Genomic DNA, 17,057 nt, shown 5'->3' with positions numbered 1-17,057 from the left:
AGTCAGGGAGAGGAAGAGAGTGTCAGGGAGAGGGAGAGAGAGAGCCAGGGAGAGAGAGTCAGGGAGAGGAAGAGTCAGGGAGAGAGAGTCAGGTAGAGGGAGAGAGAGTCAGGGAGAGGGAGAGTCATGGAGAGGGAGAGTCATGGAGAGGGAGAGTCATGGAGAGGGAGAGTCATGGAGAGGGAGAGTCATGGAGAGGGAGAGTCATGGAGAGGGAGAGTCATGGAGAGGGAGAGTCAGGGAGAGGGAGAGTCAGGGAGAGGGAGAGTCAGGGAGAGGGAGAGTCAGGGAGAGGGAGAGTCAGTCAGGGGGAGGGTGAGTGTCAGGGAGAGGGAGAGTGTCAGGGAGAGGGAGAGTGTCAGGGAGAGGGAGAGAGAGTCAGAGAGAGGGAGAGTGTCAGGCAGAGGGAGAGAGAGTCAGGGAGAGGGAGAGAGAGTCAGGGAGAGGGAGAGAGTGTCATGGAGAGGGAGAGAGTGTCAGGGAGAGAGAGAGTTTCAGGGAGAGGGAGAGAGAGTCAGGGAGTGGGAGAGAGAGTCAGGCAGAGGGAGAGAGAGTCAGGGAGAGTCAGGGAGAGGGAGTCAGGGAGAGGGAGTCAGGGAGAGAGTGTCAGGGAGAGAGTGTCAGGGAGAGAGTGTCAGGGAGAGAGTGTCAGGGAGAGAGTGTCAGGGAGAGGGAGAGGGAGTCAGGGAGAGGAAGAGTCAGGGAGAGGGAGAGAGAGTCAGGGAGAGGGAGAGAGAGTCAGGGAGAGGGAGAGTCAGGGAGAGGGAGAGTCAGGGAGAGGCAGAGTCAGGGAGAGGGAGAGTCAGGGAAAGGGAGAGTCAGGGAGATTGAGAGTCAGGGAGAGGGAGAGTCAGGGAGAGGGAGGGTGAGTGTCAGGGAGAGGGAGAGTGTGAGGGAGAGAGTCAGGGAGAGAGAGTCAGGGAGAGGGAGAGAGTGTCAGGGAGAGGGAGAGAGCGTCGTGGATAGGGAGAGAGATCCAGGGAGAGGGAGAGAGAGTCATGGAGAGGGAGAGTCATGGAGAGGGAGAGTCATGGAGAGGGAGAGTCATGGAGAGGGAGAGTCATGGAGAGGGAGAGTCAGGGAGAGGGAGAGTCAGGGAGAGGAAGAGTCAGGGAGAGGGAGAGTCAGTCAGGGGGAGGGAGAGTCAGTCAGGGGGAGGGTGAGTGTCAGGGAGAGGGAGAGTATCAGGGAGAGAGTCAGGGAGAGGGAGAGAGAGTCAGAGAGAGGGAGAGTGTCAGGGAGAGGGAGAGAGAGTCAGGGAGAGGGAGAGAGTGTCAGGGAGAGGGAGCGAGTGTCAGGGAGAGGGAGCGAGTGTCAGGGAGAGGGAGAGAGTGTCAGGGAGAGGGAGAGAGTGTCATGGAGAGGGAGAGAGTGTCAGGGAGTGGGAGAGAGAGTCAGGCAGAGGGAGAGAGAGTCAGGGAGAGGGAGTCAGGGAGAGAGTGTCAGGGAGAGAGTGTCAGGGAGAGAGTGTCAGGGAGAGAGAGTCAGGGAGAGGGAGAGGGAGTCAGGGAGAGGAAGAGTCAGGGAGAGGGAGAGAGAGTCAGGGAGAGGGAGAGAGAGTCAGGGAGAGGGAGCGTCAGGGAGAGGGAGAGTCAGGGAGAGGGAGAGTCAGGGAAAGGGAGAGTCAGGGAGATTGAGAGTCAGGGAGAGGGAGAGTCAGGGAGAGGGAGGGTGAGTGTCAGGGAGAGGGAGAGAGGGTCGTGGAGAGGGAGAGAGAGTCAGGGAGAGGGAGAGGGAGAGTCAGGGAGAGGGAGAGGGAGAGTCAGGGAGAGGGAGAGTCAGGGAGAGGGAGAGTCAGGGAGAGGGAGAGTCAGGGAGAGGGAGAGTCAGGGAAAGGGAGAGTCAGGAAGATTGAGAGTCAGGGAGAGGGAGAGTCAGGGTGAGGGAGGGTGAGTGTCAGGGAGAGGGAGAGTGTGAGGGAGAGAGTCATGGAGAGGGAGAGTCAGAGTCAGGGAGAGGGAGAGTCAGAGTCAGGGAGATTGAGAGTCAGGGAGAGGGAGAGTCAGGGAGAGGGAGGGTGAGTGTCTGGGAGAGGGAGAGTGTGAGGGAGAGAGTCAGGGAGAGGGAGAGTCAGAGTCAGGGAGAGTCAGAGTCAGGGAGAGTCAGAGTCAGGGAGAGTCAGAGTCAGGGAGAGTCAGAGTCAGGGAGAGTCACGGAGAGGGAGAGTCACGGAGAGGGAGAGTCAGGAAGAGGGAGAGTCAGGGAGAGGGAGACTCAGGGAGAGGGAGACTCAGGGAGAGGGAGAGTCAGGGAGAGGGAGAGTGTCAGAGAGAGTGTCAGGGAGAGGGAGAGAGAGTCATGGAGAGGGAGAGGGAGTCAGTGAAAGGGAGAGGGAGTCAGGGAGAGGGAGTCAGGGAGAGGGAGTCAGGGAGAGGGAGTCAGGGAGAGGGAGAGGGAGTCAGGGAGAGGGAGATAGAGTCAGGGAGAGGGAGAGAGAGTCAGGGAGAGGGAGAGAGAGTCAGGGAGAGAGAGTCAGGGAGAGGGAGAGAGAGTCAGGGAGAGGGAGAGAGAGTCAGGGAGAGGGAGAGAGAGTCAGGGAGAGGGAGAGAGAGCCAGGGAGAGGGAGAGAGAGTCAGGGAGAGGAAGAGTCAGGGAGAGGGAGAGAGAGTCAGGTAGAGGGAGAGAGAGTCAGGGAGAGGGAGAGTCATGGAGAGGGAGAGTCATGGAGAGGGAGAGTCATGGAGAGGGAGAGTCATGGAGAGGGAGAGTCATGGAGAGGGAGAGTCATGGAGAGGGAGAGTCATGGAGAGGGAGAGTCATGGAGAGGGAGACTCAGGGAGAGGGAGAGTCAGGGAGAGGGAGAGTCAGGGAGAGGGAGAGTCAGTCAGGGGGAGGGTGAGTGTCAGGGAGAGGGAGAGTGTCAGGGAGAGAGTCAGGGAGAGGGAGAGAGAGCCAGAGAGAGGGAGAGTGTCAGGGAGAGGGAGAGAGAGTCAGGGAGAGGGAGAGAGTGTCAGGGAGAGGGAGCGAGTGTCAAGGAGAGGGAGCGAGTGTCAGGGAGAGGGAGAGAGTGTCAGGGAGAGTGAGAGAGTGTCATGGAGAGGGAGAGAGTGTCAGGGAGACAGAGTGTCAGGGAGAGGGAGAGAGAGTCAGGGAGTGGGAGAGAGAGTCAGGCAGAGGGAGAGAGAGTCAGGGAGAGGGAGAGAGAGTCAGGGAGAGGGAGTCAGGGAGAGAGTGTCAGGGAGAGAGTGTCAGGGAGAGAGAGTCAGGGAGAGAGAGAGGGAGTCAGGGATTGGGAGAGAATGTCAGGGAGAGGGAGAGTGAGAGTGTCAGGAAGAGGGAGAGTGTCAGGAAGAGGGAGAGTGTCAGGGAGAGGGAGAGTGTCAGGGAGAGGGAGAGTGTCAGGAAGAGGGAGAGTGTCAGGAAGAGGGAGAGTGTCAGGGAGAGGGAGAGTGTCAGGGAGAGGGAGAGAGGGTCGTGGAGAGGGAGAGAGAGTCAGGGAGAGGGAGAGGGAGAGTCAGGGAGAGGGAGAGGGAGAGTCAGGGAGAGGGAGAGTCAGGGAGAGGGAGAGTCAGGGAGAGGGAGAGTCAGGGAGAGGGAGAGTCAGGGAAAGGGAGAGTCAGGAAGATTGAGAGTCAGGGAGAGGGAGAGTCAGGGAGAGGGAGGGTGAGTGTCAGGGAGAGGGAGAGTGTGAGGGAGAGAGTCATGGAGAGGGAGAGTCAGAGTCAGGGAGAGGGAGAGTCAGAGTCAGGGAGATTGAGAGTCAGGGAGAGGGAGAGTCAGGGAGAGGGAGGGTGAGTGTCTGGGAGAGGGAGAGTGTGAGGGAGAGAGTCAGGGAGAGGGAGAGTCAGAGTCAGGGAGAGTCAGAGTCAGGGAGAGTCAGAGTCAGGGAGAGTCAGAGTCAGGGAGAGTCAGAGTCAGGGAGAGTCACGGAGAGGGAGAGTCACGGAGAGGGAGAGTCAGGGAGAGGGAGAGTCAGGGAGAGGGAGACTCAGGGAGAGGGAGACTCAGGGAGAGGGAGAGTCAGGGAGAGGGAGAGTGTCAGAGAGAGTGTCAGGGAGAGGGAGAGAGAGTCATGGAGAGGGAGAGGGAGTCAGTGAAAGGGAGAGGGAGTCAGGGAGAGGGAGTCAGGGAGAGGGAGTCAGGGAGAGGGAGTCAGGGAGAGGGAGAGGGAGTCAGGGAGAGGGAGATAGAGTCAGGGAGAGGGAGAGAGAGTCAGGGAGAGGGAGAGAGAGTCAGGGAGAGAGAGTCAGGGAGAGGGAGAGAGAGTCAGGGAGAGGGAGAGAGAGTCAGGGAGAGGGAGAGAGAGTCAGGGAGAGGGAGAGAGAGCCAGGGAGAGGGAGAGAGAGTCAGGGAGAGGAAGAGTCAGGGAGAGGGAGAGAGAGTCAGGTAGAGGGAGAGAGAGTCAGGGAGAGGGAGAGTCATGGAGAGGGAGAGTCATGGAGAGGGAGAGTCATGGAGAGGGAGAGTCATGGAGAGGGAGAGTCATGGAGAGGGAGAGTCATGGAGAGGGAGAGTCATGGAGAGGGAGAGTCATGGAGAGGGAGACTCAGGGAGAGGGAGAGTCAGGGAGAGGGAGAGTCAGGGAGAGGGAGAGTCAGTCAGGGGGAGGGTGAGTGTCAGGGAGAGGGAGAGTGTCAGGGAGAGAGTCAGGGAGAGGGAGAGAGAGCCAGAGAGAGGGAGAGTGTCAGGGAGAGGGAGAGAGAGTCAGGGAGAGGGAGAGAGTGTCAGGGAGAGGGAGCGAGTGTCAAGGAGAGGGAGCGAGTGTCAGGGAGAGGGAGAGAGTGTCAGGGAGAGTGAGAGAGTGTCATGGAGAGGGAGAGAGTGTCAGGGAGAGAGAGTGTCAGGGAGAGGGAGAGAGAGTCAGGGAGTGGGAGAGAGAGTCAGGCAGAGGGAGAGAGAGTCAGGGAGAGGGAGAGAGAGTCAGGGAGAGGGAGTCAGGGAGAGAGTGTCAGGGAGAGAGTGTCAGGGAGAGAGAGTCAGGGAGAGGGAGAGGGAGTCAGGGATTGGGAGAGAATGTCAGGGAGAGGGAGAGTGAGAGTGTCAGGAAGAGGGAGAGTGTCAGGAAGAGGGAGAGTGTCAGGGAGAGGGAGAGTGTCAGGGAGAGGGAGAGTGTCAGGAAGAGGGAGAGTGTCAGGAAGAGGGAGAGTGTCAGGGAGAGGGAGAGTGTCAGGGAGAGGGAGAGAGAGAGTCAGGGAGAGGGAGAGAGAGTCAGGGAGAGGGAGAGAGAGTCAGGGAAAGGGAGAGAGTCAAGGAGAGAGTGTCAGGGAGAGAGTGTCAGGGAGAGAGAGAGAGAGTGTCAGGGAGAGGGAGAGTGTCAGGGAGAGGGAGAGTGTCAGGGAGTGTGAGAGTGTCAGGGAGAGGGAGAGAGTGTCAGGGAGAGGGAGAGAGTGTCAGGGAGAGGGAGAGAGTGTCAGGGAGAGGGAGAGAGTTTCAGGGAGAGGGAGAGAGTGTCAGGGAGAGGGGAGAGGGAGAGAGAGTCAGGGAGAGGGAGAGAGAGTCAGGGAGAGGGAGAGAGTGTCAGGGAGAGGGAGAGAGTGTCAGGGAGAGGGAGAGAGTTTCAGGGAGAGGGAGAGAGTTTCAGGGAGAGGGAGAGAGTGTCAGGGAGAGGGGAGAGGGAGAGAGAGTCAGGGAGAGGGAGAGAGAGTCAGGGAGAGGGAGAGAGAGTCAGGGAGAGGGAGAGAGTGTCAGGGAGAGGGAGGGCGAGAGTGTCAGGGAGAGGGAGAGTGAGTCAGGGAGAGGGAGAGTGAGTCAGGGAGAGGGAGAGTGAGTCAGGGAGAGGGAGAGTGAGTCAAGGAGAGAGTGTCAGGGAGAGAGTGTCAGGGAGAGAGTGTCAGGGAGAGAGAGAGAGTGTCAGGGAGAGGGAGAGTGTCAGGGAGAGGGCGAGAGTGTCAGGGAGAGGGAGAGTGAATCAGGGAGAGGGAGAGTGAGTCAGGGAGAGTGAGAGTGAGTCAGGGAGAGTGAGAGTGAGTCAGGGAGAGTGAGAGTGAGTCAGGGAGAGGGAGAGTGAGTCAGGGAGAGGGAGTCAGGGAGAGGGAGAGAGTGTCAGGGAGAGAGTGAGAGGGAGAGAGTGTCAGGGAGAAGGAGAGAGTGTCAAGGAGAGGGAGAGAGTGTCAGGGAGAGGGAGAGAGTGTCAGGGAGAGGGAGAGAGTGTCAGGGAGAGGGAGAGTGTGTCAGGGAGATGGAGAGAATGTGTGTCAGGGAGAGGGAGAGAGTGTGTGTCAGGGAGAGGGAGAGAGTGTCAGGGAGAGGGAGAGTGTCAGGGAGAGTGTGAGTGTCAGGGAGAGTGAGAGTGTCAGGGAGAGGGAAAGTGTCAGGGAGAGGGAGAGTGAGAGTATCAGGGAGAGGGAGAGTGTCAGGGAGATGGAGAGAGAGAGTGTCACGGAGAGGGAGAGAGTGAGAGTCAGGGAGAAGGAGAGTGAGAGTCAGGGAGAGTGAGAGTCACGGAGAGTCAGAGAGAGCCAGAGATGCCAAGTGTCAGGAAGAAAACATTAATTTTATCGTTCTTTTTTTTTCTGTACTTTTCGAAATAAACTTAAATTTTTTTGAAAATGGAAGTTTTTTTGTTTTTTTGCGGCCCACCTAAACTTAAACCTTGTTTATTTGGCCCCTGTTAGCCTTTGAGTTTGACATGCTTGTTTTAGAGTGTGTTTAAGTTAGAATTTTAAGATGTATGTACCATTGGGTCTGCGAAGATATAACCCACAGAGAGATGACAAGATTGTCATGAAAATGCTTTGCGGAGCCTTGTCAGCAATACTCATCTGCCTGTGTACCTTATACATCACAGATATCTATCACTATGGTCAAGGTAACACTACACTAAGCACCATCGCACCCACAAACATCAAAAAATCCCTGGAAGTGAGGCTTGTGAATGCTCTTGTATGTGTTTTGGCAGTACTCATCACTCTCTATGTATGTGTCAGGTGCAGCAAAACTTTGATCCAGAAGTGTGTTGCACCCCCACCGAGAGGATTGGTCACCTAGGGGCGTGTGTCAGCCACAAGGAAAGGATCATAAGTCAACCATTTTGACCATCGCAGACATTTTTTGTTTCGTTATAGTTTGTGAATGATGTATATAATGCGTGCAGGGGTGATGATCATGCATTCACTTCCACAGATACCAACCCCCCTCAATTCTCAGTAATAGAATGTTGTGCTAATTCTTAAAATATATGATGGTAGAGATAGGTGCCATTTTCTTTAGCTACCAGCAGAAAGGTTACTTGCCTAAAATAAGGTTTTTAGCATTTTTTGTATCCATTTTTACACACTAGCAACACCAATCATTTATGGGTCAAGTGCCTCCAACAACCAGAAACAAGAGAAAAACACCAAATATTTCAGGGCTGAAAAGTAGTTTATGGAAAGAACAATTTTGGGCTAGTTTAGTTCCAAATGTAGGAGTTGGGTTACTATATGACAGGTTTAATACATTAACAGATGTGTTAGATGATGTCCTCAATCACACCACTATAGCTATTGCATCACTAAACCAAGAACAAGTCCAGATCAGGCTTATGGCCTTACAAATTTTGGGGGTTTAATTGGAGCTTGTTAGGTGTCCAGTATGTTTTATGGCCTTACAAAACAGAATGGCTTTAGATTACATTTTAGCATCAAAAAGAGGTGTATGTGCCCTAATTAAAGAACAATGTTGTGTTTTCATCCAAGATCAGAGTGGCAAGGTACAGCATGAGTTAGACAAGATAGAAATTCAAGAAAGACTTAGGAAAGAAGGTGACACAGACTGGGACCCTTTGGGGCTTGGTGGATTGGTAGGATCACTGGGAGTGATTTTTTTTAATGCGGTATGTGTGTGCTTGTGATACTCGTTGTCATCTATGTTTGTGTCATGTTTGTCAAAGCTATGATCCACAAATGTGCTACCCCCTCTGCAGACATGATGCCATTGTTTGCAGATCCAATTTACAGCAGTCCCTGTAAAATACTCTCCTTCCTCAATTGCAAGAATAAGGGAGTAGTTACCATCTGTCTTGCCCCTGTGGTCTCGCCTATGTGGGCATGACCACTAGGGAACTCCATTTCCGTGTACTTGAACACACTCGCAATATAAAAAATGCACAACGAGACTTAGACTCCTGCAAGATAATCACTTTGGTTGCCCGTCATTTTTTGCGTTGCCATGGGTCCGACTGTGCGGTCCTTACTGCGTTCGCCTTTTACAGGGTCTCTCTCGGTGCCTGTGGTGGTGACCTTGAGAAGGCTCTGTTGAGGAGGGAGTGCAGGTGGATTGTGCAGTTGGGTACCATGATGCCACGGGGGTTAAATGATTACCTTGGCTTTGCCATGTTTTTATAACAATACTTCCTTGTCATGGTTTGTTTTCCTTTTACCTGGTTTTGTGATACTCTAATATTTGGCTCTCCCCCTCCCCTTTTTTTCTTTTTCTCTTATGTCCATGCTGTGGATTAGCACCTTTTCCTGGGATTCCCCACCTCGCAATCTGATTACCTGCGCATCTGTAATATCATTTTTTCTGATCGTATTTCGGGATATTTCATCTTATGTTTTGTGCTATCTTGGTGCCTTTGAGACATTATTTTTCCTTTTTTTGATATGGGATACTATCAAGACTCAACGATGATTTACGTCCAGTGAATATGGACCATCTCATGGACCAATACTCTATCCTGGGATATCCCATCTCATGTTTTGAGCTACTTGATGTCTTTGAAATTTTGCTCCTTGTGATGTCACACTATCCTGGGATATCCATCCTATGTTTTGGGCTATTTGTTGCCTTTGAGACATCGCTCCACCTCATCTGTGAGCCAAGCAAGACTCAATGACATAGTAAATGCTGTGCATATGGACCAGCTCACGGAATTTTTCTTGTGTTTATTACAACATGGACATTTCACCTAGGGACATTTCTCTCTATGCCTTTGCCTTCTTGGTATCTATAAGACAAATGTTTTTCTATATGCGCGAATTTTATTAATGATTTTTGATAATATGATGTAAATGACTCATGCCCGCTATATCAGGGAGTAATCTCAAGACTGCATTTTCTAATCAAGACTCTATAATGGAAATTAAATTCTTTTTGATTTCTATAATTATGTCTTATTAAGATCTCTAGGTAAATATAATTATGTGTGTTTTTAAGCACATATATTTTTGGCATATTGTGCTACTTTCATTCTTTTGCTTTAATATCTTAGAACATATAACCAGCATATGGCTATTGAAGCAAATATATGTTATTATTGTGTATTGTTATACAGTTTTGCTATGATAATTTCTCTGTATTATTACTTAATCTGGTTAGCTGATAACGATTATTCTTGCCTGTATTTGGAGCCATCACAAACATTGTTTGTCAATATAAGAATATACTAATCCTTAGTGTACACTATAATCAGGGGTTTTCAACAGACCTTGTTTGTTCAGCATACACATACATCTTTTTTGTGGTTACAATTTATTCATGTGCTTTACCTGTCTATGATTTCCTCCTAGTCAATGACTGCTTTGTTTTTGTTTATATGATCCCCTTGACAACCCCGCGCTATGATTCACATTGTGTGATGACGTCATCGACGTCATCACTCGATCCACCAACCGATCCTACGATGCATGCTACAACGCAGTGTTTGACTTTGGAGAACCAGTAGGGCCATTTATTTGTAATCAGTGCAGCCCTTACAATACTTTAAAGGTGAGTGAAACCGCTCATCCATTTAATTTGTAGTTATTATTCTGATAAGCAGGTGCTCAGAAGGGATAAAGATATCTGCGTTTAACAATGTTGATCAAAGAGATCAGAAAAGTATCCCCATAGCACCCGGCATCTCAAGTCTGTATATAGTTACTCTAGACAACAATAGTCCAGTAGGAACAATTACCTATTTCAACAAATGTATAAGGGGTTAGTAACCCTTGTACCGAAAAGTCCAATGAAAATAACAACGTTTTATTTGTCTAAATACTTATTAAAAACACACATATATACATCATTCAAAACTATTAAAATACCCCTTCAGAGGTGGCTTTTAGGGTTAATGGTAGTTCAGTAGACTATCTTACATTGATAGGAACTCCATTAACCTTCTTGCATATAATATGACAAATCAGTGGTTTTTGTCAGGCTGCATATCATAGAGATTTAGGCAAAGTGTCCCCCTTTAAATAGGTGAATTCAGGTATGATTGTATAACATTCATATATGTATTTCTTGCCACCTAAAAATCCCTATATTAGTGCTATGTTCTCTATCAGGGTATGTAGATAGGTAGGCAAAAGGGTGACAGAGTACTGCACCGACAGACTTTATTCGAGCAAATACCCAGTATGTACCTGGCAGATACCTGGAATGCGCCACTCCTCACCTCTGACAAGCCCCGTTGCGTATGCCTTCCCAGCCTGGGTTCATGCCTGGCTGACGGGCGGCTGATCTGTTAAATGATAATGATTAGGATTTAATAGGCTGCAATGCTTCGCGTGTCTACCAGATGACATAAATTCATGAATTGTAATGCAGTATATAAATATATACTGTGCAGTATTGCAGCCAGCGGGAAAAAAATGCTTCAATCCTTGCCTGGAAAATACCTCAATGCACTCTGGCAGAAAACAGTCACAAACCTCAATACACCCGGCTATACCCGAATTCGTGGGACTAGCCGAGCTCGAATAAAGTGTGTCGCCAGTGTAGCTGAAAGTGCAGCTTATCGATATTCCCTGTGCGAATGTAGCAACAAAGTAGCATGTGTTACAATGGTGTGGTAAATTATCTAACATGCATTCAGGGACAAAAGCAGAAACAAACAGAGGGCTACAAAGCGTAATGAAGCCCCCGAAATGCTGTGTGATTGCAGCAAGACTTGCACAGAGTCTATGTCTGGACTCAGTGCATAATACAAGCCTGTCTTCTCCGTGCAGCTAACCACTGAGTTCCGCCACCTCTGATGACGTCAGCGAGTGACGTCTATTCCCGACGACCGTTTCACGTAAGGCTACGCTTCTTCAGGGGAGGAGGAATCTCTTCACGGACTTCTCGGTAAGTATATATATTTTCTCTTTAATTGATATCCCCGCCCCTCTTCTTTTCAGGGGGCTGGATTAACCCCATGATCATCTTAAAGTATCTAACTTCTCTCATGAAACATCTCCTGCCAGAAGAACGAAGATATGGATATTGGCACATGCTATCTATTGACGTTTGCATCTATGTACTGGTAAAATTCAGTAGTATGGTTCATTGTGGATAGGTATTAGTTGTTAATTGCCAGGGAGTTCATATATCAGTGGTCACATAGCAGTATATGCTATAGATAAACAGAAAATGTATATGACTCCGTTTATAATGGTATAACACATGTGTTGATCGTAAGTTATGCATAGTGGTGCTGAACTATATTCATTAGGTGTGTTTTTGGTGTAGGAATGAATTAACCCTATTTTGATCTGCCCATAGGTGGTCAATGCAGATCCAGATTTAACTGATTTACTATGCCTGGATCCCTATCTTTCTCAATAAAGAAATAAATAAGTACAGGTTTTGGCTATGTAGTCTTATTTTGCGTGTCAATCAATTCTTTCTCAGATATATATATATATATATATATATATATATATATATATATATATATACATTTATATCTATGGTGTTCAATGGGGGTGATATATACATGGAGTGTGTGTGAGAGGTGTAGGAGTGAATGAACCTTATTTGATCTGCCCAAAATGGTCAATACAGATAATTTATTTAGCTATATACCTGGATCCCCTTGTATATAGGAAGTGATTGGTTGTGATACCTATAGAATAAATGAATATAATAATAATGGTGAATATAAAAATATTAGTCTATCAACATAAAAGGTGTTAGGTGCTCAAATGTGTAATAATAATGTGACCCCAGTGAGTAGAATGATAGGTTCAATGCAAACACAGCCAGTGTTTGAAGTTTATGATTAGCATGTGTTGATGTTAAGTCAGTATAGATACCCGTTTGCAGGAAACTTGCCTGTCCTATATATTGTGAGATGTTACAAATAGGAGGAATGAATAAATCCTTCGTTGAGACCTGGATTTAGTGTATTTAGTGTAGAAATGAAATAACCCTATTTTGATCTGCCCATAGGTGGTCAATGCAGATCCCGATTTAACTGATGTACTATAACTGGATCCCCATCTTTCTCAATTATAATAAAGAAATAAATAAGTACAGGTTTTGGCTATGTAGTCTTATTGTGCGTGTCAATCAATTCTATATATATATACATTTATATCTATGGGGGATGATATATACATGGAGTGTGTGTGAGGGGTATAGGAGTGAATGAACCTTATTTGATCTGCCCAAAATGGTCAATACAGATCATTTATTTAGCTATATACCTGGATCCCCTTATATATAGGAGGTGATTGTATGTGATACCTATAAAATAAATGAATATAATAATAATGGTGAATATAAAGACATAAAAGGTGTTAGGTGCTCAGATGTGTTAATTATATAATAATAATGTGACCCCAGGGAGAAGAATAATAGGTTCTTGCTAAGTCTAATGCAAACACAGCCAGTATTTGAAGTTCTTCCAGTATAGTACATGATTAGCATGTGTTGATGTTAATTCAGTATAGATACCCGTTTGCAGGAACATAATATTGTAGAATATTGCCTGTCCTAAATATTGTGAGATGTTACAAATAGGAGGAATAAATAAATCCTTCATTGAGACCTTGGGGGGAGAGGGTTTTCAGCTGGTATATCCATCGACATTCTTTTTGTAGGAGTTTCTTATCCCATTCACCCCCTCTAGGGTCTCTCGGTACAGATTCAATTCCACTGAAACGCATCACATTTGAATCACCCTTGTGCTCTTGTAAAATGTGTCTTGCTACAGGGGTGTCCACCGCATTTCGTACATTTCCCACATGTTCCAAGACTCTTGTTTTTTTTCAACTTTGAATTTTTATTGGAAAGTACAAATACAGCCAATGTACCACAGCCCAGTATAACATTTCCAGTTTTGTCAAACACATGTAATGACGCTTCGAAGACACATCCACATAACACTTTACAAACAAGACCAGACAAACTTGACAAGGGGACAGGGAAAGAGGTTAGGGAGGGGGTGTGGGGGGAGGGAGGTGTTTGGTTGTCAGGCTCTGTTGCGTTTTTTTAGATATCTCTTGTTCAACTTTTTAGGCAATAGCTAAGGGTTTTATCTGGGTCAGGTTCTTCTGAGGTTTCTTTCTTTTTTGTTTTACCCTAATCTAGGACTACATGAAGGTCTGCTAACTGTGCGTCGCTGAGTCGTGTTGTCTAATCTGCCCTTAAAGGAGAACGCACCTAGTATAATTAGTGCAAGATTGTGGTGGCGTCCACTCCCGGGATGTCTACCTGGGTCAACCATGGTTCCCAGACCTTTAAAAAATTTGTGCCGGAGTCATTAACTAAACTCGTTAATTGTTCCATCCGGCAGACATGCCAAATTCTGTTTTTGATTTTAGGGATAATTGGGATCTCCTGCTGTTTCCATAATGCTGCGATCTCACATCTTGTGGCTGTAGCAAAATGCGCGATTAATTTATGCGACGCATTTGACAGACCCTGGATCCGTCTGCCCAACAGGAACAGCCACGGGTCCAGGGGGATCTCCAAATCGAGAATCCGCTGAATCCAATCTCTGATTTGTTCCCAAATAGGGGCCACCTTAGTGCAAGACCACAGCATATGTCGGAGGTCTGCTGCTTCCCCACACTGTATAGGGCAGAGAGGGGAGTAGCCTTTTACAAATTTCGCTAAGCGCGTCGGAGTGTAATACCACCTCATAAGGACTTTATATGCGTTCTATTTAATGTGGTGCAGATTGAGCTTTTCACCGCCGCCTGTATAATTCTGTCCCATTCGTCGTCCTCTAAAGTCTCTCCTAGGTCAGATTCCCAGTGTCTCAAGTAACTCAGTCTATTGTCAATGGGTGACTTCTGGCAGATCACTTCCCTGTACATTCTAGATGTGAGTCCCCTTGTGTCCGTATCTCTGGAACACAGCTGCTCAAAATTTGTTCGCGCCGGTCGAATTGGCGTTTTATTATAGAAATCTCTGATCTGGAGGTACCTAAAAAATTCGCTGTTTGGTATATTCTTAGAGGATTTAATTTGGTCAAATGTTTGTATGGTCGTTATGCCCTCCAGATCTATTAGACGGGAGAACCCCTTCTGAGTCCATATCAAGAAATTTTTGCTATTCAGGCCCGGAGCGAAGTCTGGATTGCCCACTATTGGTGTCATTAATGATGTTTTGGTAGTCAAATTACATTTGAATTTTGTGGCCTCCCAAACTTTTAATGAATTGACCATGGTCTGCAGCGGAGTGTTCATCTTGCGTACCCCTTCTCTGGGTAGCCAGATTAAATTTCGGATTTCAATTGGTGCACAGCATTTCTTCTCCAACTCAACCCATCTCCGTAGGCTTGGGTCTGTGTGCCATTGGAAAATCTGCCCTAATTGGGCTGCTTTATAGTAGGCCTGCAAGCAAGGCACCGCTAACCCTCCGCATAGTGTGGTACGTTTTAAGATTCCTTTAGCATTTCTTGGGTTTTTCCCGTTCCAAATAAATTTCATAATTTTTGACTGGAGGGAGAGGATGTCCGCCTGCACCAAAGGGATAGGGAAACTCTGGAAAAGATATAGCATCTTTGGGAGGAGATTCATTTTCACGCTATGTATCCTCCCAATCCATGAGATGCTCCCCTTCATCCAGCTTCGGAGATCCTCCCCCAGCGTCTTTATGATCTTGGGGAAATTTGCTTTATATAAAGTTTTGTACTCCCTTGTGAGATAAACCCCTAAATATTTGATAGGGGAGGGTTGCCATTTGAACTGAAAATTGAGGTCAATCAGTTTTTCGACTTCTTTTGGTAGATTAATATTGAGGGCTTCTGATTTAGACTGATTGATCTTAAATCCCGATATTTGGTTAAATTTGCCCAGTATGTTGAATACATTTGGGAGAGATGTGAGAGGTTTGGCTAATGTGAGAATGACATCGTCCGCATATAGAGCGGCTTTGTGCATTTGGTCTCCCACTGGGATACCAGAGATATCTGGGTTATTTCTGATGTGTGCCGCCAAAGGCTCTATACATAAGGCGAACAGTAGTGGCGACAGCGGGCATCCTTGACGTTTTCCGCTTTTGATTTCAAACTGTTCTGAGGGGAAACCTTGATATCTCACTCTTGCTGTTGGGTTTTTATACAACGCCAGGATGGCCTGCAGGAGGCGTCCCTCAAAGCCAAATGCTCTCAGTGTTTCCGATAGGTAGGGCCAGTCTATTCTATCGAAGGCTTTCTCAGCGTCCAGACTTAACACCATGGAGTGAATTTTTTCTTTTTGGGCCAGATCAATTAGGTCAATAATTCTCCTGGTGTTAACTGCCGCTTGTCTACCTCCGATAAACCCTACTTGATCCGTGTGAATTAACCCGGGAAGAACACTACCCACCCTGTTGGCTATAAGTTTAGAGTATATTTTGAGGTCCGAGTTAATCAGTGAAATGGGCCGGTAGCTCTTACAGTCTGCCGAGTCCTTTCCGGGTTTATGGATCACCGATATTGAGGCTTGGAGCATTTGTGCTGGGAATGAGGCCCCTGCTAAGATTTCATTGAATAACTTTAATATGTGGGGGGCTAGAATTTTTAAATATTTCTTGTAATATAAGTTCGAAAAGCCATCTGGCCCTGGGGCTTTAGCCTGTTTTAATGCTTTGATGTCCACAGAGAGTTCCTCCATCGTGAAGTCCGCCTGGAGTGCCTCCCTGTCGCATCTCTCCAAAATTGGTAAATGTGCCTCTTTTAAGAAGGTCCGTAACTCCTCTTTTGTTTTCCGATTATGGGTTACCTTATCTCCATTGTATAATATTTCGTAATACTTTTTGAATTCCCCTGCTATGTTCGCTGGGATGGAGGTAAGGTCCCCTTCTTGGTTTCGAATTGCGTGAATGTGATAGTTTGGAAGCTTGTTTTTTAGCTTATTGGCAAGTAGTGTGTCAGGCTTGTTAGCTTTTTCATAAAATTTCCGCTTGGACCAGGACAATTCTTTCTCAGCCTGGGCGGAGAGGAGGAGGTTAAGACTAGTTTTAGTGGCTAATATTTGAGTCAACGTGTGGGCATTCTTATTTTTTTTGTGAAGGGAGGAAAGCTCCGCTAGCTGTTCCTCTAGCTTCAAAATTTTTCCCTCCCGCTCTCTTTTCCGTTTAGCGGCCAGATTCATAATGACCCCCCTGAGGGTAGCCTTATGGGCCTCCCACAGTGTAGAGTGCGTTGCCACACTCCCCTCATTCTCCTCAAAATATTGTGTGAGCTTTTCCCCAATTTCCGCCTGTAAGGCTGGGATTTTCAGCAAAATTTGGTTTAGTTTCCAGTTCACTCTAGGTCTGTCTAGCGGGATTAGTGTGCACCGCAGCTCTATAGATGCATGGTCTGACCATGAAATATCATGGATCTCGGTGCGAGAGACCCCAGGGACCATTCTGTTGGATACAAGGAAGTAATCTATTCTGCTATATGTGTCATGTGGGTGTGAGTAGAAGGTGTATTCTCTCAGTCTCTGGTGTTGTTCCCTCCAAATGTCGAGTAGTTGGCAGTCCCGTAGCCCTTTTTTAATTCTTAGTATGTCAGATCTGTGTGTAATATTAGTGGATGAACATCTGTCAAGGTCCTCTCGTAGTGCCCTGTTCAAGTCCCCAGCAACAATGATATTACCTCTGGCCACTTTGTTGAGTTTCCCAAAGAAGGTAGAGAAAAACCCTGGGGCCGTCTCGTTAGGGGCATATATTGTTGCTAGAGTAATTGGGAACCCTTGGATTGCACCTCTTACAATGAGGAATCTGCCTTCTTTATCTTTGAATGTCCTATCGGGAACGAACGGTATTCTTTTATGAATTAGTATGGCCACCCCCTTTTTTTTAACTTTCGCGGAAGACAAAAAGTGTGTCGTGTAGTCCTTATCCAGGAATTTGGGGTAGTTGTCTTGAGAGAAGTGTGTTTCTTGCAGAAACAGAATTTCTGCCCCTTTACGCTTATAATCTCGGAAGGCGATTCTTCGTTTAGCCGGGCTGTTAAACCCTTTAATGTTATG

This window comes from Ascaphus truei, chromosome 2, assembly GCF_040206685.1.
Source record: "Ascaphus truei isolate aAscTru1 chromosome 2, aAscTru1.hap1, whole genome shotgun sequence".
Classification (NCBI taxonomy): Eukaryota; Metazoa; Chordata; class Amphibia; order Anura; family Ascaphidae; genus Ascaphus; species Ascaphus truei.
Note: the sequence above shows the minus strand (reverse complement) of the source record.